The sequence below is a fragment of the Eumetopias jubatus genome, unplaced genomic scaffold (genome assembly GCF_037043125.1).
Source record: "Eumetopias jubatus isolate StellerSeaLion01/CBP00866 unplaced genomic scaffold, mEumJub1_p1.0 scaffold_5, whole genome shotgun sequence".
Lineage (NCBI taxonomy): Eukaryota > Metazoa > Chordata > Mammalia > Carnivora > Otariidae > Eumetopias > Eumetopias jubatus.
The window spans coordinates 15,239,090-15,266,837 of record NW_028274811.1 but is presented as its reverse complement, the minus strand read 5'-3'; the positions used below and the strand labels follow the sequence as shown (position 1 = coordinate 15,266,837).

The 27,748-nt window shown below is 36.6% G+C and overlaps 1 non-coding gene across 1 annotated transcript; it reads left to right on the top strand.

Moving 5' to 3' along the window:
• The first annotated feature begins 21,459 nt into the window (after positions 1-21,459).
• On the top strand, positions 21,460-21,566 carry LOC114203725 (U6 spliceosomal RNA). Its single transcript, XR_003608037.1, has one exon. It is a non-coding gene; the product is annotated as a U6 spliceosomal RNA (small nuclear RNA).
• Positions 21,567-27,748: the final 6,182 nt, after the last annotated feature.

The following is a 27,748-nucleotide window of genomic DNA, read 5'->3' as shown; positions in this document are numbered from 1 at the left end:
AAGCCAGTAATTTAGTTTATAGTTGTTCCAAATTGGTAGTGAATCCAAGAAGCTGGCAAAAATTAATCCAAGTCCTCTTTGGAGGAAAACATCTTTCACAAATAAAGTTTCAAGAAAAATGAGTGTAAATCAAAAATAACAGAACTTAACTGGAAACAAAGCACTATGAGCAAAACCAAGAGAAAAAGAAAGCAGGGAGTCAGACACACAAAGACTTCAAGATTGAAAATATCAAACAGAATATATTTTATCATTAATTTATTCAACAAAGGATTACTGGGTGTCTTCAATTTTGGCAGTCTTCTATGCTCTGGAAATACAGTAATAAGTAAAATAATCAAAACCCCTGCCATCAAGGACTTTGCATCAACACAGATAAGTCTAATATGTTTTAAAACACATTTTAAAATATGAAGTGTAAAATATTCAAACATGAAAAATAAGAACATAAAATAAATATTAAGAATAAAAAGCAAACTGGCAACAGAAATAAGAAATAAATTATAAAAATAACCAGATGGACCTTACACAAATGAAAAATATAATATATTAAATTTTAAAACTGATGGCTCAATTAAATCACTGATCTACATTATCAGCTCTCTATATATTTCACTAGTGTGTGTGTGTGTGTGTGTGTGTGTGTGTGTGTGTGTATAATGCAAACAGAGACAAAGAAATAAAAAGATGAAAAATAATTTAACAGACATGAAGAACAGAGAAGATTCTGGAACATTAAATTTCTAGAATGGGAGAAAAGATAGAATGGAAAAAAGCTCTTTTTGAAAAAATAATTACTGAAGATTTTTCTACAAATATGGAAGGGTACCATTCTGCTGATTCAGGTGAAGTCAGTGAGTCTACAGCAGAATAAATTAAATAAAAATCTATACTATGACTTAATATAGTGAAAAACCTCAGAGCAACAAAAATAAGAATTTAAGAACAGGGAAAAAAAAAAAAGACAAATTCCCAATGCAGGAATAACCCAACGAGACTAAAAGCTGGCTTCTCAATAGCAGGGATGAAACCAAGACAAAAAATAAATGTCCTTAGAAAAAGTAAGTGTCAACCCAGGATTATATACCCAGAGAAAATAACTTGTAAGCATTAGGGTAAAATTTAGGCATTTTCAGTCACACAAAACCTTAAGAGTTTGCCTCCAAGAGAACCAAGTATGTAAAATTTTTTCAAGCATAGGGAAAGTATTCCAAAATGAACATCTGAACTACATGAAGGAGTACTGAACTGAAAACAAGATAAAGATGTAGGTTAATCAAAGCAAACATTGACTGTATAAAACATAATACTGTTATGTGGGCTTAAACACAAATGGGATAGAAATAAAAGTCATATGTGAGGGGGAAAAGTGTATTGAGTGTTAATATGTTCTAATATCTTCAAATTGTTCAGGGAGAGTGTAAAATTGTTAATTGACTTGATTTTGAAATATTAAGTATGGATGTTAAAATGTCTAGGACAACTATAAAAAGCACACAGAATATATAGCTTCTACAAGAACAGCGGCATAAAAATCGAAAGAAAAAAAAACACACAAACCAAATTACAATACAAAAAGAAAAAGAAAAAAGCAAAGAAGAAACAGAAAAGGTAGAATGAATAGGAAATATGAAATAAGATGGCAGAAAATAATCCAAAATAAGAGTAATAATAATAAATGTAAATGAAGAAAATGCTTCATTTAAAGACAAATGTATTCAGACTGAAATAAAAACCAAAAATCCAACAACTGCCATCCATTTATAACATAATGATAAAAAAGAAAAATAAAGAATATATATAAGGTAAATGTTAATCAAATAATCATGTGTGCTTTTATTAATACCAGGAAATATACACTTTCAGGCAAAAATAATTTTCAAAACATAATGTAGGTCAGAAATGTTTATCATTTCCAAACCTGGATGCATCTGAGGCAGCTCCAAAATATATGAAGCAAACTGACAGAAATTTTAAAAAGGAATTTAAAAAGCACCCATCATGGTTAGCTTTTCATACACATCTCTCTTTAGTTTATAAATCAGGCAAAACAATAAAAATCAGTTAAGCTAGAGAACAAACAACATAATTTACAAATTTGAACTAGCGGGACCCAACAAATGGAAAATACACATTCATTTCAAGGATGCCTAGGAAATGAACACTATGCTGAAAAATTATGCCATGAAAGTTGACCATTGGCTCATGAAGCAAGTCTCAAGAAATTAAAAAGATTTTTTCATAAAGATAAGCTTTTTTTAATCTGTCCATAAGAAAATTAATTTTACAATCAAATAATTCAAACACTTCTAAAAATGTATGAATCATGGAAAAATCATAATTAAATAGAAAAAACTACATAAAAAACAGAGGATGCAGCTATCATGGATATGCACAAAAATGTACAGTTTCAAATGCTTCTATTAAGAAGACATACTGAAAATTACACCCTAGGCGTCCACGTTAAGAGATTAACAGGCAACTAACAAACAACAGCCCAAAGAAAATAGGAAAAAATGAAATGATAAACATAAGGGGACAATCTAACAAAATACAATATATATAATAGAAAAACAAAGTGAATTATTGGTTCTTTGACATCTAAAATAAATTTGATTAACATCTGCCAAAACGTACCATAACAAAAAGGAAACAAGGCACAGTAAATGACACTAAGAATAAAATAGAAAAATCCACAAAATGATGAATACACCAGATATTAAACAGATAATCAAAGGATATTATAACTACTTTACCTCCATAAACATAAAAAATTTAGAATTGGCAACTTGCTAGAAAAATTTAATATTCCAAAATTTACTCAAAAATAAATAAAAACTCCCAAAATCCTATAAACATTAAGAAAAATAAACTATTAAATAAAATAAACAGACAATTTTACTGGGGAATCAAAGAAATCCCAAATCAAATAACTGCATTTTTATACAAAATACAGAAAAAACTGAACAGTCTCAGACTCATTGGAAGGAACCAGTGCAACCTCAGTAACAAAGCTTAATAAGGAGAACATGAATAAAAAATACAGGAAATTATCATTCAAACAGTGATGCAAAAATCCTAAAAATATAATAATGAACCTAATTTAGCAATGAATGAAAATGATACTATGCTGTGACTGACTTGGGATTTTCCCAGGAATGCAAAATAGGTTTAACATTAAACAAGCAACTAATGTAATTTACTGTCTTAAAAGACTAAAGCAGAAAAATAATGACTGATCCTACAGAGTTAAAAATATACTTAACATCCATTCGTTATTATAAAAAAAGATATCTATAAAAAGCTATAGCAAGGAACACAATGGTAAAATGTGAAAATTGTGTCTTTTGACATCAAAAACAATAATATGCACTAATTTCACTGTTTTTATTCTAGTATTCTTAGTAATACATTAAGATCAAACATTTCAAAATTATAAAATCATTAAAAGTCACAAAAAATAGAAAGGAAGAAATACAATATAATTTTTCACATATGATAGTATTACCTGTACAGCAGCCCAAAGAATCCAACAATAAACTAGACAAAGCAACTATAACAACATCGTTGGAATTAAAATGAATATACAAGGTATCTTTAATTAGTAACATTCAATTAGAACAATGTAACTGAAAATAAATGTCTGGGGGGGGAAATAAGGAGGTATTAGGCAAACCGTACAAAGTTCCAGTCATGGGAAATGAGTAAATCTCAGATATGTATTGTACCATATGCTTACTAAGAGGACAGATCCTATGTTAAGTATTTTTATTACACACACAAATAACAATAATAGTCATAATAACAAAAATAAAAAATGAAAAAAGTTGGAGGAAACTTCTAGAGGTGATGGATGTGTTTATGGAGTAAATTGTAGTGATAGTTTCACAGGCGTATACTTATTTCCAAATTCATCAAGTTGTACATATGAATTATGTACAGGCTTTTATGTGTCAATCATACCTCAAGAAGTGGTTAAAAAAAAAAAGGAGTCATTGTGAAAGTCAGCATTCAGTATTTGACTCACCCTCTCATAGACAACACTGTAAATGCTGTTAAAATTTTGTTTAAAAAACAATTTGAAGGCACTGGAGAACACCCAAAAGCAAGAGATACTGGAGAGAACCTGACCTTTGAAGGAAGTGAAGCATCCCGAGTGAAATGAATTTTTATATAAACATGGGCTCTACTCCCAAAGACACCCACCAGTTCTCATGTTGCAGAGGTGAGAGCTCAAGCTTGAGATGTCAGAGGAGGGATCTGGTTTAGCAACTGAGCAGCCCTTCAGAGACGCTACAAGAACAGCAGGGACTCTAAAATCTACATATGCACAGGGGAGATTCCAAGGGGCTGAGTGGAAAAACGATTGGCAAGCAGAAAGAAATCACACAGGTGCCAACTTCTACTCACCACAGGGAAGACAGAGTTTGAAGTATGAGTCTCCCAAGTCAGAGGAGCTTGGTAAACACTTCAGGCTTCCCAGAGATTCACCCTAGCAAATCAATGTGCGATCCACAGTCAAGAAAAAAAATCAAAAGGAAGGGAATCAGAGATGACCCAGATGATAAAATTAGCAGGAAAAGAAATTTTCAGACCTTAAAACAGACATGTGTTCAAAGGCTCAAAGGAAAAAAAAAAATCATAAAGATTAAACATATAAAGGACTCTCCACAGACAACTGGAAATTAAGAAAATAAACCAAATGGAAATTCTAGAAAAGTACAATAACTGACAATGAAAATTTCACTGGAGAAGTTTAATAGAAGATTCTGCTGGGCAGTAGAAAAGATCAATAAATTTGCAGTTCAATCAACTGAAATTACCCCATTTGAAGGACCGAGGAAAAATAGATTGAGATAAATTAACAGAGCCTCCATGAACCTCTGGAACAATATTAAAAAATATTCTCATACATGAAGCTGAAGTGCCACAAGAAGGTGAGGGAGGGAGCAGCACAGAAAAGGATTTGAAGAAAAAGAGACTGATAATTTTCACAACTTGGTGAAAAAATAATGATATAAATGCAAAAAGCTTAACAAGAAGAAAAACAGAGAAACCCTTACCTAGACATACCATAGTCAAACTGCTGAAAATCAAAGACAAAGAGTGTTGAAATAATCTTCTAGGCCCAACGTGGAGCTGCTCCCAACCAGGGTATCACAGCAGCAAACCAAAACTTAGATAACTCTGGGGTCCCTGTAAACTCTCCTTCTGACCAGAAATGCAGTATATCCAGGAAGCCAATGCCCCCCAGACACCAAGCCAACCCTGGGCCTTCTTACCCCAAATAAGCTGATATGGCCCCAGCCAACCTATTTGTTCTTTATTCTCTACCCTGTAAAAGCTTCCTGCCTCCTGACCCATTTTGCAGTTCTTTGAAAGACTGTCTCCTTCATGAAGTGTTAACTAATGTATGTTTCTATCACCTAAATCATTTTTTTAATAGTTTGTGGCAATGAAGAATGGGATCTGAAGTTGACTGCTAACAGCTTATGGGACAAAAAGCCACACAGGTGAGGTGCCTGCTGAATGCTCTGAGGTCACTGTTTCTCTAGCTGATACCAAGGGCCATGGGTAAGTCACACGTGAATTTGAGCTCTGTCCCCTTGCATGCAGCTCTGCAATCCAAAAATCTATATACTTAAAAATATCAATATATTCATTCGATATCAAAAATATATTTAAATACAAATGTATTTAAATATACATAAAATATAATTTATATTTTCCATTTATATAAATGTATATAAAATATGTAAATATATAAATTATTAATTAAACATCAATAAATGTATAAATATATAATGTAGGTTACATAATACAAAATATAAATATGTATTAAATATTATTAAACTAAGTACATGAAAAGACATATTTTATATAAATTTATATTAAATATAGAAATATATAGTTTCCAGAAAGGTTCTAGGATCCTCAAAAGGTTCTGGGGTAGCTATGTTATCATTCCACAACAGGTGGCAACCATTAGTGGACTCACAAAGTCTCAGGATAAGTGCACAGCACAAACTGCTGGGGGACTTGTGAAAATAAGACAAGAAATTCAGAATTTTTTGATCAATGGCACATCAAAATCTAAGTAAGCACAAGTTAGACTATTAGAAGCCATTTAGGGTGTCTGCCACTATAAAGAAACAGTCTCATGAAAGAAATAAATAGAACTACTGCTAACAGAAACTTCAGAAGCCAAAGCCACAAAATTGGTGGGCCTGGGTTAAGGGTTTAAAAGCCATTAGGGAGCTCACTACCTAACCCTAAGACTCCTGGGCTAGGATAAGTAAGTCAAGAAATGGGTTGGACTGACATGAGGTCACCTACCAACCTCAAGAAAATTTCTGTGCAACAAGGTACATAGACAGTAAAACACCACAAAACTCCCAACTTAGGAGCACATTCCCTCTTCAGTATTTATTTGGCTTCAAGGACAAGGCTTAGCTGAAGAATTCTGGTCTTCTAGTTTCAAAGAATTGAGCATGTCGTCTTCCAGCTCAAATGCTTATTTTATGCCTAAGAACTGTGGTTCCAGAAGCTCTAGATATCTAAAAAAAATGGCAAAATTTTACTAAAGACAACTTACTATTACAACGGATATTATGGGGAATTTTCCAATTCGACAGGATTATTCATTTAAGAAGAGCACATGAAAGCAAGGGTTCCCAAATCAAACAAACAAAATGGGATACCTATTTTAATTGGTATGCCCAAGCTTCCAAGAGTCTTCAAAATTCCAAAACAGCTTCACTGAAAGATTAAAAGATAAACTGCAAAAGGCTAATGAAAAAGTAAAGACACAGGGGTACCTAAAACAAAAGACTGTAAGACGGATGTGACTACTACTCTCCTCTAACCTCCTTTACCTGAAGGTTCACAATCTACTAATCCTCTATCTGAATAGAGGCTTGAACTCACGACCCCAAGATGAAGAGTCTCATGCTTTACTAACTGAGCCAGCCTTGACTTTTTATTAATTTTTAATTTTAAGTTTTCCCATGGCTGTCTCTGAAGAGACCACAAGACCATAAACAATGTCCACCACGTTAGTGGCCTTAGAACTACAACAGCTCCAAGTCCAGCAAACTAAAACACCTGGGCCTCCCCTGTTGCAACCTCCTATGGGTCCATAATCAAAACACTGGCCCAGGAGGAATTCTCTTTTGTAATCAACTCAGACACTAGAAAAAAGACCGTCCTCAAAGGTTTTGCACAAATCCTTTGACACCAACTGGAATGTTCCCACAGCTAGCCTCAAAGGAGGGTCCCCATATGGTCCCCTCCCAGGGCTGATGGGACTCCAAGGGACTCTCCAGTAAACTGCTATCAGTTATTCCCTTATCCACCATGGGAAAACTTAAAATTAAAAATTAATAAAAAGTCAAGGCTGGCTCAGTTAGTAGAGCATGAGACTCTTGATCTTGGGGTTGTGAGTTCAAGCCCCATGTTGGGTGTAGAGCTCACTTCAAAAAAATAAAAGTCACAACACCCTTAAAAAAAATAATGAAAAATCTTACCAAATTCTGGCAGATACTAGGGCTACACTCTCTACTTTAAATTCCACTCACTCCTGAACCCGCAGGTAGGATCTTGGAAAAAGCTTAGGGGTGAGAATTCTTATCGGAGTCCACTCTCCCAGATCTCTGAATTGCCCAGTAGAGAGAAGGTAAAATTTCATGTTTTCCTTCCCTTATCAAATTCAGACCCCCGGGAATTGGTTTGGGGGTACCCAATGATTGTTGATCCTTTCTAATGTCTCCTTGCCTTCTCATTTTGTGCCCTGAGAACTAGGCTAGGCTGTCTGCTTGCCTGAGACATGCAGGTATTCAGTTCTTGCAAATATACGCAGCTCAACCATCAGGTTAGGGGCCCAAAACTTATAACTGAATTAATCAATTAATTAATGAATTAGTTATAGCATGACAACCCATTTCCAACTACTGTATGACAGATATTTTCAAAAGAGAGGATTCTAAATTACTGTTGAGCTTTTAAAGACTGAAATAAAAAGGAACATCTAAAAAAATAGCTGAGGGGGCACCTGGGTGTCTCAGTCAGTTAAACACCAGCCTTCGGCGCAGGTCTTGATTCTGGGGTCCTGGGATTGAGCCCCATGCCAGGCTCCCTGCTCAGTGGGGAGCCTGCTTCTCCCTCTCCCCCTGCTCCTGCCCCCACTCATGCTCTCTCTCTCTCAAATAAACAAATAAAATCTTTTTTAAAAATTAAAAAATTAAAAAAATACATGAGGCATCTGTAATCTTTGAGTAAAAATCTGTTCCATTTATTTACTCCTGAAAGCTTTAAGGTGTTTGAAGAAGTAGGACTATTTCTTTAAAACTCTGTAGTGAGTGTGATGAAAGCTAGGAAGTCACAGACTTTTGATTCTATCTAAAACATACACAGTTAGTCTTTGACTTCATGCGTCCTTTTGGATCTCGTTAAAAGTTTTTGTATGTAAACACCATACTGGCACAAAACAATCGTATCATTATATTCTTTTTTCAACCTAACCGACAGAAAAGTAGCATCATCTTAAAATACTGAAGCCACTGATCCTTATGCCTGACTGTATACTCCTATATTACAAGTGGAAAGAGAAGACTAGGAGGAGAGGAGGAGAGATTCAAAGAGAAATATTAACTGTAAGAGTTTGAAGAAAGGATAAGGTAATTTAAATTTAGCCAGCATTTTCCCCCTGAGGTCAGGAACGCGGCAGGGATGTCCACTATCACCACTGCTATTCAACATAGTATTAGAAGTCCTAGCCATAGCAATCAGACAACAAAAAGAAATCAAAGGCACCCAAATCAGCAAAGAAGAAGTCAAACTCTCACTCTTTGCAGATGATATGATACTTTATGTGGAAAACCCAAAAGACTCCACCTCAAAACTGCTAGAACTCATACAGGAATTCAGTCAAGTGGCAGGATCTAAAATCAATGCACAGAAATCAGTGGCATTCCTATACACCAACAACAAGACAGAAGAAAGAGAAATTAAGACGTTGATCCCATTTACAATTGCACCCAAAACCATAAGATACCTAGGAATAAATCTAACCAAAGAGGCAAAGAATCTGTACTCAGAAAACTATAAAATACTCATGAAAGAAATTGAGGAAGACACAAAGAAATGGAAAGACGTTCCATGCTCATGGATAGAAGAACAAATATTATGAAGATGTCAATGCCACCTAGAGCAATCTACACATTCAATGCATTCCCTATCAAAATACCATCCACTTTTTTCAAAGAAATGGAGCAAATAATCCTAAAATTTTATGGAACCAGGAAAGACCCTGAATAGCCAGAGGAATGTTGAAAAAGAAAAGCAAAGCTAGTGGCAGCACAATTCCGGACTTCAAGCTCTATTACAAAGCTGTTATCATCAAGACAGTATGGTACTGGCACAAAAACAGACACATAGATCAATGGAACAGAATAGAGAGCCCAGAAATGGACCCTCAACTTTATGGTCAACTCATCTTTGACAAAGCAGGAAAGAATGTCCAATGGAAAAAAGACAGTCTCTTCAACAAATTGGTGTTGGGAAAATTGGACAGCCACATGAAGAAGAATGAAACTGGACCATTTCCTTACACCACACACAAAAATAGACTCAAAATGGTTGAAAGACCTCAGTGTGAGACAGGAGTCCATCAACATCCTAAAGGAGAACACAGGCAGCAACCTCTTCGAACTCAGCCGCAGCAACTTCTTCCTAGAAACATCGCCAAAGGCAAGGGAAGCAAGGGCAAAAACGAACTATTGGGACTTCATCAAGATAAAAAGCTTTTGCACAGCAAAGGAAACAGTCAACAAAACCAAAAGACAACTGACAGAATGGGAGAAGATATTTGCAAATGACATATCAGATAAAGGGCTAGTATCCAAAATCTATAAAGAACTTCTTAAACTCAACACCCAAAGAACAAATGATCCAATCAAGAAATGGGCAGAAGACATGAACAGACATTTTTCCAAAGAAGACATCCAAATGGCCAACAGACAAATGAAAAAGTGCTCAACATTGCTCGGCATCAGGGAAATCCAAATCAAAACCTCCATGAGATACCACCTCACACCCGTCAGAATGGCTAAAATGAACAAGTCAGGAAACAACAGATGTTGGCGGGGATGCGGAGAAAGGGGAACCCTCCTACACTGTTGGTGGGAATGCAAGCTGGTGCAGCCACTCTGGAAAACAGTATGGAGGTTCCTCAAACAGTTGAAAATAGAGCTACCATATGGCCCAGCAATTGCACTACTGGGTATTTATCCCAAAGATACAAATGTAGGGATCTGAAGGGGTACATGCACCCCAATGTTTATAGCAGCAATGTCCACAATAGCCAAACTGTGGAAAGAGCCAAGATGTCCATTGACAGATGAACAGATAAAGATGTGGTGTATATACATATATATATATATATATATATACACACACACACACAGACACACACACACACAGACACACATACACACACACACAATGGAATATTACGGAGCCATCAAAAGGAATGAAATCTTGCCATTTGCAAAGACGTGGCTACAACTAGAGGGTATTATGCTGAGAGAAATAAGTCAATCAGAGAAAGACATGTATCATATAATCTCACTGACACGAGGAATTTTTAATCTCAGGAAACAAACTGAGGGTTGCTGGAGTGGTGGGGGGTGGGAGGGATGGGGTGGCTGGGTGATAGACATTGGGGAAGGTATGTGCTATGGTGAGCGCTGTGAACTGTGTAAGACTATTGAATCACAGACCTGTACCTCTGAAACAAATAATACATTATATGTTAAAAAAAAAAAAAAGAAGATGGTAGGAAGGGAAAAATGAAAGGGGGAATCAGAGGGGGAGACGAACCATGAGAGACTATGGACTCTGAGAAACACACTGAGGGTTCTAGAGGGGAGGGGGTGGGGGGATGGGTTAGCCCGGTGATGGGTATTAAAGAGGGCACGTACTGAATGGAGCACTGGGTGTTACACGCAAACAATGAATCCTGGAATGCTACATCAAAAACTAATGATGTAATGTATGGTGATTAACATAACATAATAAAATTTATATAAAAAATGTAAAAAAGAAAGAAAGAAAAGGAAAGAAAAAGAAAGAAAGAAAGAAAATAAGTAAGGTAGGCTTCTTTAGGCTGCACCAAAAAAAAAAAAAATTCAGCTAGCATAGGTTTTATGTGTTCAAAATATAATATTATATATTGTATATACACATATATATAGAACATATATAGAGATTTGTTTTATGTATATAATCATCTTCAATAAGATTGGTGAACTAGCCCATTTTCATTGAAGAAGCAAGAAAATACTGGTGAAAAAGGGTTGTATTATAAGAAAAACAGCAGAGGCATTAGCCATGGGTCTATCTAGGATCTATATATTAGAAGTGCATTTGGTGGCAAATAAGAAAATACAAATACATGGTGGGCTGCAAGTAATAATGGGATAAGCAATTTAATCATGTACCCTAAGAAAAAATCTGGAGGTAGGCAATCTTTCCTCAAATCCCAGGTTCCCTCTATCTTTCTGTTCTACCATCCTTTCAAGAATTTGCTTCTCCCATCATAGTTATAAAAGAGCTGCTAAAGCCCTAAGAATTGAACCCATGTTCACTTCAAAATATAAGAGGGAACTGCAAGGAATCAGATGCATATGTCCCTTCTAGTACTTTCCAGAATCCCTAATGAGAGCTCTGCTTAAATTTCATTAGCATAAAGTGTGTCATATGCTCAATCCTAGCTGCTGTGGAGACTGGGCATTAAGCTGTATGAGACTCTTGTGTGGAGAGAGAAAAGAGAGAGGTAATCATGGGGGATAAGTCATTTGGTTTTCTGACCAAGTGTCAGCTACACAGAGAACACTCATCTTCACTTTGGAGAGTTTTAATATCCCAAACCTCAGTCTCCACACATGGGAAGTATCTTCCTCTGCATTGTGTTGGGACACTTAAAAAATAAAATATAAGAAAGCATTTAGAACAATGTTTGGTATATTTTAACACTCAAGAGATACTACTTTTCCTTCTTTTCAAGACTAAAATTCCCCCTTTTTACTTATTAGCATGCAAACATACTTGTTTATTATATTTTCCTTTTTTTCTAATTTAAAAAATAACCACTTCACATGTTGTTACAGTCTGAAGTCCAAACTAAATAAACCCCAGTGGACACTTACAGCCCAGACTCTTGTGTGTCTGGAGTGAGAATTACTTCCATAATGTGGCCTTGGACAGGTTTACTATGCATTTTTTATTTTTTATCTCTTCCCCTCATATCTCAACAGCCCATTATTAGGATCCAAGTTAAATACACATCTATGGATTAGAACATCCCAACAAGAGGTGATCGGAACTCAATTCAAACGAGCTTAAATAATTTATGTTTAAAAACAGAGATTAAATGACTCACACAACTTAAAATTCCAAGGGGATATCAGCTTCAAATAATGTGGTGGAATCTATCTCTTGTCTCCCTGTCTCTGTTACTACAGTTTCAACAGCCTCTCAAAGAGATGGCAAGAGGCTACTAGCATCTCTAGGTCTGCATCCTAGCAACACAGTAACCCCACAAAGTAAGAAAGCATCTCCTTGGGGCACCTGGGTGGCTCAGGTGGTTGGGCAGCCGACTCTTGACTCTTGATTTCAGCTCAGGTCATGATCTCAGGGTCTTGGGATCAAGCCACACGTCCAGCTCTGCCCTCAGCGGGGAGTCTGCTTCAGGATTCTCTCTCTTCTTCTGCCCCTCCCCCCCATTCTCTCTCCCTCTCCCTCTCTCTCAAATAAATAAATATTTATAAAAAGAAAAAAAGAAAGCATCTTCTGTCCAATAATTCCAGCACAACTTTCATAATTAGAATGACTAAGGACATAAACCCTTGGATTAAGATCACAGACCATATAGTTAGAACAACTGGTTCGTATCATGGCTCAGGGCTTAGTAATAGTGTCTCTCTGATCAAGTTGTTTAACTTTTGTGAGCGTTAATCTTGTTACCTATAAAATAGTACTTATTGCCTGAATCAACTGGGGGACAAATGATTTATATCAGCTGTAAAGTAGTATCTACTTCCTGGATTATCTGTGGGATTAAATTACTTAATACCATCTAAAGTACTTACAATAGTGCTCAGCAAACAGTAAGTGCTAAGCATTAGTTTCTGATGTTATCTCTAAAACAATTTGTATCTCGGGCACCTGGGTGGCTCAGTTGTTTAAGCAACTGCCTTCGGCTCTGGTTATGATCCTGGAGTCCCGGGATCGAGTCCCGCATCGGGCTCCCTGCTCAGTGGGGAGTCTGCTTCTCCCTCTGACCCTCTTCCCTCTCGTGCTCTCTCTCATTCTCTCTCTCTCAAATAAATAAATAAAATCTTTAAAAAAGAAAGAAAATGTTTAAAAAATAAATAAACAAATAAATAAAACAATTTGTATCTCTAGGGGAATGAAAGTAAAATATGCTGAGTGACATGCCCATCCTGGGGTAGGTGTGGTTTCCCATGGACTCATAGTTCAAGAGGAATGGTATCCCCAAAGAAAAGTTGAGGGGCTATTAATAGAAGAGTGAGAAATGGAGGCCCTTTAAGCAAAAACAACAGAGATTCACAATAGTCTAAAAAGTTCCTATGTGGCCTTGAAAAAATTCATAAATCTTTGCATTAACTTCAGTAACTATTCCTCAAAACAAAGTCAAATTTTGTTTTTCAAAGAGGGCCTTGGCAAGTGCATATCTGTCTACTTCTATTATATTAATAGTTTAAGGGGTACCATTATGGGAAATTAGCCATTAAGTAGAACCAAGGAGAAAAAGCCATTTTAGACTTTTCAGGAGAGAGAATCTTGAAAAGTGTGCTTTCCTCAAGAAGTTGGATTCCTTTGAATAATTTTATAGAATTTATTATCATGGCCATAAGCTTAAATCACACTCTATATCAGAACCATGAAAGACAGTGTTCCTTTCACTCAGATATATTTCAGAAATGGCTTCATTACTTTTTTGTAAAGCAACAAGAATCCATATTTACAGTGTTGATCCCTGGACATTAGTAGTTAATGATGGACTCAAGTTGCATGTTTTCTAAAGAAGCAGTTAGCAATTCGTCAACTCTTCATCTGTCTCCCCAGTTGCCTCCTCCAACCATACCACACACACACACACACACACACACACACACCACCAAGCACAGAGGACAAAAATGTTTTCTAGGTTTTTTTTTAAATAACATACATAGACATATGTAAATGTGATTTATAATAAATAGTCAATAACTACGTAAGGTTAATGATCTTGGTTATATTGCATGGGCTCTATGGTCTGGGCTCTTTGTGACTAGTGAATATGGTGGAAGGATTTTTATATTAGGGTTTCACTGGGTGCTCACCTTTTGTTGGGGGTATAATAAAGAGAAGCTATGTATATGCTATGTTATGTGGGTTGGCAGTATTGTTCCTAAGGTAGAAGAATGTGTGTTATGGTAAATTACCTGAAAAATGTGGCTGTGGTATATGAGTAGTGTTTGTGCATGGGGGTGATAGTAAAAAAATTAACAGAGTTCAACCCATTTGCTGACTAATCAGAATGAACCACTGAGAAAAAGAAGGAAAAAAGCCATATATAACCTATGTAGTCTTATCAAGTCACACTGGTTAAGTATCAATCATGTATATGTTTGCACATATCTCATGAAAGATATACAATAAGAATTCAATTTATATGCTGGCATTTACTGAGGGTCTCCCCATGTTGGGCCCCATTGTGATCCTAGGTTATGGGAAAACAAGCAGCTGCGTTGGGACATACAGTGCCATATGGCTTACATATATATGCCCCAAACTGTTCACTCTCCTTGGCAAAAAGCCAGGTCAGTATGTGGTCCCATAGCTTACAGGGAAGTCCCATAGTTAGCAAGTTCAGACACATAGGATTATTTATTTTTTGTTCATTTGTCTTTGCTCATATCTCAGAAATTGTCTAACATACTACTATTTCCAGTTTCTTTCCTTCTCCTCCCTCTAGTACACAATAAGTTGTATTTAGAGAAATATATGTGTAAATGAAAAAAGTGAAGCCTTATAATCAGATTTCAGCCTCCTTTTTCAACTGTAGCCATGCTTCTGTATCTGGCCCAATTTTATCATAAACTATACGTTTCAGTTATTATTTAGTTTTATGAGAATGGAAATCCTCTGTTTTTTTTATATTTCATACTTAACAGTTGGGTTTCAGAGAAGAGAGTTAATTAACCTTATACACAGTCATACACCCAAGCCTTTCAAATGAACAGAGAAATTTTTAAGTACTCTGGAACTCCTACATAATGTGCAGTCATGACATTTTGTCCCTGAGGACATAGTCTTATTCAAGAGTAAATATGGTAAGGATCTAGTATTATAGATGTTCGTAGTTAGAGTATCATCATTTCCCTTCCTTCTGGCACAAAATCGGGGGCTTCAGTAGCATTCTTGTGTGACTACTTGAGTACATCACAAGCTGTGGTTTTAAGGCCAATGAATAGTCCATCTATAGGTCTGCATGGGAAGCCCTCCATCTCGGTTTGGAATTTTTTGGGTTTTTCTCCCCACAATAGCATTCTAAACAGGCTTTCTTATTTTCATAACCAAATATCCAACTAAACTGTGTGGAATAAATTCTGAGTATGTGAGAAAGTCAAGAGTAGGTGTTGGCTTAACCATGAGATTGATCAAAAAATGCTTCAGAATAAGGGAAAGACATGAGGTCGACTGCAGAGCAGGAAAGAATTCATATAAGTAAAAGATGAAGGGGAAGAGACTCCTGTAGAGTAAACAACACATGTGATGTGTCAAGTTAAATGCTAATGATACATGAAGAGAGTAGCAAAATGTGACCCAATTTCACAAGCAGTTGCTGAAGAACTAATGGATAAAATAAGCAGAAAATGGTAAACCCATCAAACTGGCAAACCCATCAGAGGCCACCAAGGACTCCGAGCCATTTTAGGCTCTTGGGTAGGGAGAGAATCTTGACAAAGGTGCTTCAGTCCAGCAGACTCTGCGAGACAAATTAGAGGTAATAAGGCAGAAAACAGGAGCTTAGTTAAGAAACAAACTAGGGGCCTGGGGTGGCTCAGTTAAGTATCTGACTTCAGCTCAGGTCATGATCTCGAGGTCCTGGAATCGAGCCCTGTGTTGGGCTCCACACATAGCAGAGTCTGCTTCTCCCTCTCCCTTTGCCCCTCCCCCTGCTAGTGTGCACACACTCTCTCTCTCTCAAATAAATAAGATCTTAAAAAAAAAAAAAAACAAACTAGATAGCAATGACATCAAGCTCTGAAGCCTTGATGGATTCAACAAAACACAAAGCGAAATGCTGATCTTATTGTAGTCCATCAAGGAAACTGAGACAGTGCTGAATATCAGGCTTTTATTCTGCAAATGTGGTAGAATACTTCAGTTCTGAAATCTTAATAATGATTGGCTTCAGTTTATCTTTCAGTTGGGGAAGGGGCACTGCCCCTTTGTTTCAACACAAGCCCAAGACCAAATAGAAGGTGACAATTGATAGCTTCACAGCATGCCAATGTTGGAGAGGAGGTAAAGATCTTCAAACGTGAGAATTTCAGAGATTTGAGAGCCCTTGGTCATCCATGGGATACTGGGCAACACTTGGGATGAAACTTTTTAAGCCATGGCAATCAGATTTCTCTGTAACAAAACAGAGGTAAATCTTGCATATTTTTCTAGTAGACATTGGGTCACAAGGCAGAGATTCAACTCAAGTTATCAGAAACAGAAATATCTTAGAAAGATATGTGAAATCTAATGGAAATCTGAAAACAATAATAAGGTAGGCCTTATTATTGTCCCCAAAGAGACTGGAGCCAAAAGTTCTTTTATATCCTCCAGGGCTATCTGTTCAGCGTCTCTGCTTCCCTATGAGCAACTCTCCCTTTTTCACATGTACACACACTTTTACGCATATGCTGTTATACTTTTGTATGAACTGAATTATATATCATGTCCTTCTTTTAACCTGAGAACTTCCTGTTTCTTTTCTTTTTTTATTTTTTTTGACAGACCCAGCGAGAGAGGGAACACAAGCAGGGGGTGTGGGAGAGGGATAAGCAGGCTTCCCACGGAGCAGGGAGCCTGATGCTGGGCCCGATCCCAGAACCCTGGGATCATGACCTGAGCTGAAGGCAGACACTTAAGGACTGAGCCACTCAGGCACCCCGGCAACTTCCTGTTTCTTATAGTCTTATTTTGGCCTCTCCCTTCTTTCCTTTGCCTGACCAACATGTATCAAATATCCAATATAAATAACCCTATGTGTATATTTCCATATTTTTTCATGCATATATAATAAAAGCAAAGGGGTCTTTGACACCGTTTTGTCAAATGCAGTTAAAATAGTCTACTGTTTCAAACTACAAAAGCATATGACCATCTGAGTCACTGCTAGGGCATCTCCAATGTAAGCTTAAGCTTCTCTGGCTTCACAGTAAACCATAATTTGGTGATCCACCACACTGTTTCTTTTTATACACTTATTCTAAGAGAATAGAAACAACCCACCAGAATAATTAATTACTCTAGAATGATATCTCTGGAACAAACTTCTGCTACCATGACCTCCTCTTCCTGTGGAGTCCAGAAACCCCTGATTCTGGTACCCTCCTGCCCTAAACCTTCCGCTACAATCAATGTCTCAGAGGTGTCTTCTCTTCACAGATCTATCTCAGCATCAGCCATGGAAGTTGATGCATTTCATTTGAGTTTTTATGAAAGATTTTTTTCTTCTGAATGGTGTAAGCTACGTATCTTCAATCTCCATCTGGGGAGAGTAACAGATATTCCACATAAAATGGGTGAGGTCCTAAAGGTGCATGTGCGCCCAAAGATATATGCATGGGTGTCCAAAAATAAGCACTGGAGTTGTGTCTAGCAAAGAATGAAGTAATACTGCTCCTCGGCAAACTCAGCCTTCACTATATTTTTCCCCTTAGAAAATTGAATCTACCTGCTCAGGCATTGGTTCCAAAGTCTCCACATGTCGGGGTCTTTCTTTGATGGCCGCTAGTTCATAGTACCTTAAACTTCATACTCTCCTGGGCTATCTTATTCTCCTGAAAAGGTAGCCTGCCCTGACTCTGTGGCACACATGCACCGGTGGATCTCCAGGCTGGAACAGACCAGGCAACAAGCCATACAACTGAAGAAAATCTCCGTGGTCCTCAATCAGCTGGGAGTACTGCTCCCAGCTCTCTCTGATCTGCCTAGTAAAATATTTGTTTTTCCCCTAGTCAAAGATCAGAACCCCAAATGCCTACAGTGATCTGACAGAGTAATATAAATGACCGACCCTGGCAAGGTGTAAGAAAAAAATCAACCACCAAATATTTTCAGTAATGTATTTAGAAATGTGCTGGTAAACTAGCTCTCTGGAAAGAAAACAAAACAAAACAAATGAACAAAAACCTGACTTCTGGTGTTTTCCATTTTCCATGGTGTAAATATTCCTACCATTGGCTATTTTAAGTTCCTAATGGCTAACAACTGGGTCAAGACATCATGCTAAGTGAAATAAGCCAGTAAGGATAAATACTGCATTCTTCAACTTATATGAGGTATCTGAAAAGTCAAACTCATAGAAATAGAAAGTAAAATGCTGGTTGCCAGGGGATGGGAGAAGGTGGAAATGGAGACTTACATGTCAATAGGTATAAAGTTTCATTTATGCAAGATGAATAAGTTCTAGAGATCTACTGTACAGCATTGTGCTCTTATGCACTTTAGAAATCTGTTAAGATGGTAGATCTCATTTTAAGTATGCTTACTACAATTTCAAAAAATCTTGAATATTTAAAAATTGGCCCTAAACAGAGTACAAACTGACTCTAGCACACCACTGAAAATATGGTTTTAGTACCTAAAACAATATATAATATATATACAACCTTAGACTGTATTGTCAAATCTAAATCTAAAAACTAAATGTTGGAAAGTGCAAAAATTGTTTATCAATTATTTTTGGTTATTGGGTATTGTTGCCTGTGTACATGAAAAACAAAATCTGTAATTTTTCTGTGCTAAGATGGTGACATCAGTCTTGTATTTTACAGTGTGATGCATGGCACACATCTCCTTCTTACATCCTTTAAATAGCACAATATTTAACTTCATTCAGTTTCATAACAATCCACTATGTCTGTTAACACATATACTTCTAAACTTTAATATATCATTGCATAATGGTCTTAATATTTAGGGTAATATCTCTTAAAATTTATAAAATGCTTAAATTCAAATTCAGCATCAAATTTCACTGAAGTTCAGTAACTTCAATTCACATGTCTTCCTTTACCCCAATACTGTAAATTAAAAAGATCTAATTGAATAATGCGGTTCATTTTTCAAGCTTAGATATTAGGGAACATTTTGAGGACTCTATACTTCAACTTTCAGCTTTTGCATATTTACTTCAGGCTATTACTTTCTTTCCTGGTGAATGGAAGCATGGGATAGGGGGCAAAATTCTTTGTTGTCAAATGATTTTCCCAATGATGGTTTTATTAGGAATTTATAAATGGTGCCATTTGTTGAATTCATAAAATTTATTCACTAGAGAATTTTTAAATTGACAGCAACATGCAGCGGAAAGTACAAAGAGTTCCCATGTACCTCCTTTCCCCACACCCCCAACCTTCCCCACTACTGACATCCTTCACTATGATGGTACATTAGTTACAACTGATGAACTGATTTGATATATTTCATATGTTTTTTAATAACTATTTTTGAACACTTTTACAGAGAAACATTGAACTTACTGAGATGGGATTTTAATATAAACTAAAAGCCCAAGTCTTTCCTTCAATCTTCAATGTAAGCTGAGGCAAGGATGTGCCCTAGGATGATGCGAACAAGTTCATTTCCCCAATGGTACAATCTCCTGACAACAACTCAGATAAATCAAGACTGCCATATTCAGCAGTAAATTCACTGACAAAGGTGCTAAAATGTCCATGTCTTGAGCATGAGGAATCCCTACAGTTTATACTGTTTATTACCACACCTACGATATATTACAATTTTTAGCCCAAAAAGATTTCTGTTAAATACTGAAAAATCAACTTAGTTCTTTGTCCTTGCACAATGTTACTATCTTAAAGTTTTGAATTAAGTCAGGTATTATCACTAATTTTCATAGGAAAATCATATCTAACATGTTTGCTAATTTTGCAGCTATTTCTTTACAAAGAAATAACAAATCTATACTGTTGAAGGTTATATGGGCTTCAATGTACAAAGTATTTTGTTCACATCAAAATTCTCATTTAAAACAGCAAGCAATTACGGGTAAAGATGTAATATGTAGATACAGATACTCACAAGATGCAATAATCAATAATAACAAACTAACTCTTTCATGCTATTTTTCATATAGATCTCTTTCCTCATGAACAATTCCTAGTTAGACTTATAATCATGAATTATTTTACTACTTAGAATATATAAGGTCAGCTCTACTAACAGAAAACCTATATAATCAAAATCTATAAAACAACTTGATGCCTATATTTTCAGTGCATCTGTGACCTCCAATCTGCCCAAAATGAAGTAACAGGCAGGGCACCTGGGTGGCTCAGTCGGTTAGGCGTCTGCCTTCGGCTCAGGTCATGATCCAGGGTCCTAGGATTGAGCCCTGCGTGGGGCTCTCTGCTCAGCGGGGAGCCTGCTTCTCCCTCTCCCACTCCCCCTGCTTGTGTTCCCTCTCTCGCTGTGTCTCTCTCTCTGTCAAATAAATAAATAAAATCTTAAAAAAAAAAATTAACAGGCACAGGGATGCCTGGGTGGCTCAACAGAATAAGTATCTGCCTTTGGCTCAAGTCATGATCCCAGGATCCTGGGATCAAGCCCCACATCGGAGCCCACTTCTCCCTCGGCCTGCCGCTCCCCCTGCTTGTGCTCTCTCTCTTTCTGACAAATAAATGAATAAAATCTTTAAATATATATATATACATATATATAAGTGGAAAATAAAGGCGTTCTAAAGACTTTGATAAAGATTTAAAAAAAAGAAAAGAAAAAGAAATTAGCAGGCATAAGAAGAAATCAGAAAAAAAACTACACACAATGAGCAAAAAAAAAAAAACACTCAAAACTGACTCAGTGCTGACATAGATGATGGAATTAGCAAACCAGAACATCAAAATGGATATTATAACTGCATTCCATGTGCTCAAAAAGCCAGAAGCCTAAACATGTTAAGTAAAACCTTGAAGGTATAAAAAAAGACCAAACCGAATTTATGATTAAAACTACAATGAGATTAATGAGATGAGATAAAACTAAGATATCTGAGAGGAGATATGCACTTGATAGGATTAAGGCAGATTACACACTGTAGAAGAAAATATTAGTGAACCAGATGATAGAGCAACATAAACAATCTCAGTACTCACTGTGATAGCACACATACTAAAACTGGAACAACAGAGAAAAGATTAGCAGAGCCCCTGCACAAAAATGACAAGTAAATTCATGAAGGATTCCGTATTTTTAAAGATTCATAAATACAGGGTAAAAAACAGTAGATACCAGAGGGAAGTGAATGGGGGGGATGGATGAAACAGGTAAAGGAGATAAAGAGGTACAACATATCAGTTATAAAATAGTCATGAGATGAAAAGTACAGCATAGGGAATACAATCAATAACACTGTAATACCATTGTATGGTGATAGATGGTAAACTGCACTTATCATGGTGAACACTATGTAATGTACAGAATTATCAAATTACTATGCTGTAGAGCTAAAACATTTATAACATGTATGTCAACTATACTTCAATTAAAAAATAAAAATTAAAAAATAATCCCAAATGAGAACCAGAAAAAATTTTTAAAAAGACTTACAAACAAAAATGAACAGAGCATCAGTGACCTGTGGGACAATATGAAGTGGCATATTATATGCAAAATTAGAGTCTTCAAAGAAGGGGGAAAGAGGACAAAAAAGATATTTAAAGAAATAGTGGCTTAAAAATCTCCAAATTTGGCAATAAATAAACAAGTAAAGCTGAATAAAACCTAAGCAAAAGAAACATGAAGAAAACTACATAAGGAGGCATCATGATCTAATTGCTCAAAAACAGTGATAAAGAGAAAAACTTAAAAGCACTAGGAGAAAAAGACACATTACACAGAGAAGAACAAAGATAAGAATAACATCAGATTTCTTATCAGGGACAGTGCAATATCTCTAAAGTATTTTAAGAAATACTTCAAAGTATTTTAGTACTGTCAACCTAGAATTTTATGCCCAAACTATCCCTCAAAAAGGAGATGAAATAAATATCTTTTCATTCAGACATAAAAAACTGAAATAATTCATTTGAAACAGACTTGCACTGTAACTAATGTGAAATGAAGCCCTTAAGCACAGGAAATTTTATTGGATGAAAATGTGTAATTACACAAAGGAACATAAACACACCAGAAGTGGTAATTTTGTGACCATATATAATATTTTTCCTACTGTTATTTAAACATTTTTAAAAGAAAATGATTTAAACAAAAACAGTAAGAATGTAGTGAGGGCCCTCAAAATCAAAAAGGCTATTAATGAGATGCAATCAAAAATGGAGGCTTTAACTGCTGGATAAATGAAGCAGAAGAGAGAATTAGTGATATAGAAGACCAAATGATGGAAAATAAAGAAGCTGAGAAAAAGAGAGGTAAACAACTACTGGATCACAAGGGCAGAATTCGAGAGATAAGTGATACCATAAGACAAAATAATATTAAAATAATTGGGATCCCAGAAGAAGAAGAAAGAGAGAGAGTGGGGCAGAAGGTATATTGGAGCAAATAATAGCAGAGAACTTCCCTAATTTGGGGAGGGAAACAGGCATCAAAATACAGGAGGCACAGAGAACCCCTCTCAAAATCAATAAAAATAGGTCAACACCCTGACATCTAATAGTAAAACTTACGAGTCTCAGAGACAAAGAGAAAATCCTGAAAGCAGCTCAGGAGAAGAGATATGTAACCTAAAATGGTAGAAACATTAGATTGGCAACAAACCTATCCACAGAGACCTGGCAACCAGAAAGGACTGCCGTGATATATTCAGAGTACTAACTGAGAAAAATATGCAGCCAAGAATACTATATCCAGCTAGGCTGTCATTGAAAATAGAAGGAGAGATAAAAAGCTTCTTCTAGGACAAACAAAAACTAAAGGAATTTGCAAACACGAAACCAGCCCTACAAGAAATATTGAAAGAGGTCCTCTAAGCAAAGAGAGAGCCTAAAAGCAACATAGACCAAAAAGAACACAGACAATATACAGTAAAAGTCACGTTACAGGCAATACAATGGCACTAAATTCCTATCTTTCAATAGTTACCCTGAATGTAAATGGGGTCAATGCCCCAATCAAAAGACACAGGCTATCAGACTGGATAAAAAAAAACAAGACCCATAGATATGCTGTCTGCAAGAGACTCATTTTAGCCCCAAAGACACCCCCAGATTGAAAGTGAGGGGGTGGAAAACCATTTACCAGGCTAATGGACACCAAAAGAAAGCTGGGGTGGCAATCCTTATATCAGACAAATTAGATTTTAAAGCAAAGACTGTAATAAGAGATGAAGAAGGACACTATATCCTACTTAGAGGGTCTATCCAACAAGAAAATCTAATAATTGCAAATATCTATGCCCCTAATATGAGAGCAGCCAATTATATAAGCCAATTAATAACAAAAGCAAAGAAACACATTGAAAACAATACAATAATAGTGGGGGACTTTAACACCCCCCTGACTGAAATGGACACACCATCTAAGCAAAAGATCAACAAGGAAATAAAGACATTAAATGAAACACTGGACCAAATGTACTTCACAGATATATTCAGAACATTCCATCCCAAAGCGACGGAATACACATTCTTCTCTAGTGCCCATGGAACATTCTCCAGAATAGATCACATCCTAGGTCACAAATCAGGTCTCAACCAGTACCAAAACACTGGGATCATTTCCTGCATATTTTTGGACCACAATGCTTTGAAACTAGAACTCAATCACAACAGGAAAGTCAGAAAGAACTCAAATACATGGAGGCTAAAGAGCATCCTACTAAAGAATGAATGGCTCAACCAGGAAATTAAAGAAGAATTTAAAAAATTCATGGAAACAATGAAAATGAAAACACAATTATTTAAAATCTTTGGGATGCAGCAAAGGCAGTCCTAAGAGGAAAGTATATAGCAATACAAGCCTTTCTCAAGAAACAAGAAAGGTCTCAAATACACAACCTAACCCTACACCTAAAGGAGCTAGAGAAAGACCAGCAAAGAAAGCCTAAACCCAGCAAAAGAAGAGAAATAATAAAGTCAGAGCAGAAATCAATGAAATAGAAACCAAAAGAACAGTAGAACAGATCAATGAAACTAGGAGCTGATTCCTTGAAAGAATGAACAAGATTGATAAACCCCTGGCCAGACGTATCAAAAAGAAAAGAGAAAGACCCAAATAAATAAAATCATGAATGAAAGAGGAGAGATCACAACCAACACTAAAGAAATAGAAACAATTATAAGAACATATTATGAGCAACTCTATGCCAGCAAATTAGATAAACTGGAAGAAATGGATGCATTCCTAGAGATGTATAAACTACCAAAACTGAACCAAGAGGAAATAGAAAACTTGAACAGACCTATAACCACTAAGGAAATTGAAGCAGTCATCAAAAATCTCCCAACAAACAAAAGCCCAGGGCCAGATGGCTTCCCACGGGAATTCTACCAAACATTTCAAGAAGAATTAATACCTATTCTCCTGAAACTGTTCCAAAAAATAGAAATGGAAGGAAAACTTCCAAACTCATTTTATAAGGACACCATTACCTTGATCCCCAAACCAGACAAAGACCCCATCAAAAAGGAGAATTACAGACCACTATCCTTGATGAACATGGATGCAAAACTTCTCACCAAAATACTAGCCAATAGGATCCAACAGTACATTAAAAGGATTATTCACCATGACCAAGTGGGATTTATCCCTGGGCTGCAAGGTTGGTTCAACATCCGCAAATCAATCAACGTGATACAATACATTAACAAAAGAAAGAACAAGAATCATATGATCCTCTCCATAGATGCAGAAAAAGCATTTGACAAAGTACAGCATCCTTTCTTGATCAAAACTCTTCAGAGTATAGGGATAGAGGGTACCTACGTCAATATCATAAAAGCCATCTATGAAAAACCTACAGCAAATATCATTCTCAATGAGGAAAAGCTGAGAGCTTTTCCCCTAAGGTCAGGAAGGCGGCAGGGATGTCCACTATCACCACTGCTATTCAACATAGTATTAGAAGTCCTAGCCACAGCAATCAGACAACAAAAAGAAATAAAAGGCATCTGAATCGGCAAAGAAGAAGTCAAACTCACTCTTTATAGATGATATGATACTTTATGTGGACAACCCAAAGACTCTACCCCAAAACTGCTAGAACTCATACAGGAATTCAGTCAAGTGGCAGGATCTAAAATCAATGCACAGAAATCAGTGGCATTCCTATACACCAACAACAAGACAGAAGAAAGAGAAATTAAGACGTTGATCCCATTTACAATTGCACCCAAAACCATAAGATACCTAGGAATAACTCTAACCAAAGAGGCAAAGAATCTGTACTCAGAAAACTATAAAATACTCATGAAAGAAATTGAGGAAGACACAAAGAAATGGAAAGACGTTCCATGCTCATGGATTGGAAGAACAAATATTGTGAAGATGTCAATGCTACCTAGAGCAATCTACACATTCAATGCATTCCCTATCAAAATACCATCCACTTTTTTCAAAGAAATGGAACAAATAATCCTAAAATTTTATGGAACCAGGAAAGACCCTGAATAGCCAAAGGAATGTTGAAAAAGAAAAGCAAAGCTAGTGGCAGCACAATTCCGGACTTCAAGCTCTATTACAAAGCTGTTATCATCAAGACAGTATGGTACTGGCACAAAAACAGACACATAGATCAATGGAACAGAATAGAGAACCCAGAAATGGACCCTTAACTTTATGGTCAACTCATCTTCGACAAAGCAGGAAAGAATGTCCAATGGAAAAAAGACAGTCTCTTCGACAAATTGGTGTTGGGAAAATTGGACAGCCACATGAAGAAGAATGAAACTGGGCCATTTCCTTACACCACACACAAAAATAGACTCAAAATGGTTGAAAGACCTCAGTGTGAGACAGGAGTCCATCAACATCCTAAAGGAGAACACAGGCAGCAACCTCTTCGAACTCAGCCGCAGCAACTTCTTCCTAGAAACATCGCCAAAGGCAAGGGAAGCAAGGGCAAAAATGAACTATTGGGACTTCATCAAGATAAAAAGCTTTTGCACAGCAAAAGAAACAGTCAACAAAACCAAAAGACAACTGACAGAATGGGAGAAGATATTTGCAAATGACATATCAGATAAAGGGCTAGTATCCAAAATCTATAAAGAACTTCTTAAACTCAACACCCAAAGAACAAATGATCCAATCAAGAAATGGGCAGAAGACATGAACAGACATTTTTCCAAAGAAGACATCCAAATGGCCAACAGACACATGAAAAAGTGCTCAACATCGCTCAGCATCAGGGAAATCCAAATCAAAACCTCCATGAGATACCACCTCACACCCGTCAGAATGGCTTAAATTAACAAGTCAGGAAACGACAGATGTTGGCAGGGATGCGGAGAAAGGGGAACCCTCCTACACTGTTGGTGGGACTGCAAGCTGGTGCAGCCCCTCTGGAAAACAGTATAGAGGTTCCTCAAAAAGTTGAAAATAGAGCTACCATATGACCCAGCAATTGCACTACTGGGTATTTACCCCAAAGATACAAATGTAGGGATCCGAAGGGGTACGTGCACCCCGATGTTTACAGCAGCAATGTCCACAATAGCCAAACTGTGGAAAGAGCCAAGATGTCCATCCACAGACGAATGAATAAAGAAGAAGTCGTATATATATAAAATAGAATATTGTGCAGCCATCAAAAAAAAAAAAAGAAATCTTGCCAGTTGCAATGACGTGGATGGAACTGGAGAGTATTATACTGAGTGAAATAAGTCAATCAGAGAAAGACATGTATCATATGTTCTCATTGATATGAGGAATTTTTAATCTCAGGAAACAAACTGAGGGTTGCTGGAGTGGTGGGGGGTGGGAGGGATGGGGTGGCTGAGTGATGGACATTGGGGAGGGTATGTGCTATGGTGAGCACTGTGAATTGTCTAACACTGTTGAATAACAGACTTGTACCTCTGAAACAAATAATACATTATATGTTAAAAAAAAAAGAAGAAGATAGCAGGAAGGGAAGAATGAAGGGGGAGAAATCAGAAGGGGAGACAAACCATGAGAGACTATGGACTCTGAGAAACAAACTGAGGGTTCTAGAAGGGAGGGGAGTGGGGTGGGTTAGCCTGGTGATGGGTATTAAAGAGGGCACGTTCTGCATGGAGCCCTGGGTGTTATACGCAAACAATGAATCATGGAACACTACATCAAAAACTAATGATGTAATGTATGGTGATTAACATAACATAATAAAAAAAAAAGAATGCAGTGAGGGCTTTACAGCATTGATATATTAGTGAAATGTATGACAACAAATGCATAACTGCCAAAAGAGAAAAACAGAAAAATACTATTGTAACAT